Here is a 1,094-nt window from a genome sequence, read left to right as displayed (position 1 = left end):
GCCCGCCCGCCCCGCGAGAAGCGCTTCCCGTGAAGGGGGGCAAAACTGGGAAAGTGTGTGTGGGGAAAGCAGCTGTTACATACCCTCAACGCGCAGGCGAGCAGCCCTGAATGGAGGGGGAACTCCCCCCGGGGCCGATTGGCCCCGCGGTGCCGATCGTCACGGCCGCACCGCCCACGGGGGGAGGGGGGGCGAGGAAGGGAGGGTGTGAGGGAAAGGCCTCACGGCGGAGGGCGCGACGGAGCTCGGCCAGCCGGTGCCCCCGCGGCGGTGGCCCGCGTTCCCCTCTGCTAAAACGAGATGGAGATGGGGGTCAATGCCTTCGATTATCGTGTTTTTCCCCCTTTGGAAAGTTGTGGAGGGAGTTGCTGGGTTCTCCAGACGGAGGCTGGAGGAASCAGGCCTGGCTGCCCGTTAGTGCTCATCTGGGCATCTAGAGCGTGCTCGAGAAAGCGTGAAATATAAACACACATGTTCTATCCACACGCTTYTATTAAAATGCGTATGTTAAGCATCTTCACTGAAACAAGGCCTAAATCTCCTATTTTTTTTTTCTTTCCAGCTGTTTCCTTTCTCGGACTGGGCAGGGAGCAGGCAGTGAGGTGGTGCCAGGACAAGCAGAGACAGCAGGGGAGGGTCACYGTAGCTGGGAGCTGCAGCTCGGTTTAACAGGGGAGTTTGGGCTGCAGAGCTACTGAATATCGAGCCTGAGCCTTGGAAACCGGAGGCAAGGAAGCAGAAGGGATGGGAAATGAAGCACTCTTGCAGCCAGGCTCTTTCCAAACTCCCAGGGCTCAAAATTACAAGCTCTAAAGTAATCGTAATTAGCGAKGCAGTGTGCATGCAGCCAAGGAAGCCAAATGAAACAGGTGGGCACAGGGATGGCAGCGCCACTCTAGGATTCCCCTGCAATGACTTTAAATCCTGTTTCCAAACTCCAGCAGAACTTTGGATTTCATTCTTGGAATTGTCTGTGCTGTTACTTTTGCCGATGGTAGCTGATCCCCATCTCTGGGCCACACCAGGAAAGAGGAGATGTAGGCATCAGGCTGCTTGCACTCAGCAGCCCATTTTTCCCGCCACTCTCCAAACAA

At 56.2% G+C, this 1,094-nt stretch overlaps 1 protein-coding gene across 1 annotated transcript in view; it reads right to left on the bottom strand.

Moving 5' to 3' along the window:
- Nucleotides 1-124, bottom strand: part of SIN3A (SIN3 transcription regulator family member A) — a 31,696-nt gene extending 31,572 nt beyond the window's left edge. The window contains exon 1 of the mRNA XM_057368734.1: nt 84-124. The gene's annotated coding sequence lies outside the window, so the exon portion shown is untranslated. The remainder of the gene's footprint in view (nt 1-83) is intronic.
- Nucleotides 125-1,094: the final 970 nt, after the last annotated feature.

Source organism: Malurus melanocephalus, unplaced genomic scaffold (assembly GCF_030028575.1).
Source record: "Malurus melanocephalus ecotype Western Australia unplaced genomic scaffold, MMel_1.1 scaffold_96, whole genome shotgun sequence".
Taxonomy (NCBI): Eukaryota; Metazoa; Chordata; class Aves; order Passeriformes; family Maluridae; genus Malurus; species Malurus melanocephalus.
This window is presented reverse-complemented; position numbering and strand designations above follow the sequence as displayed.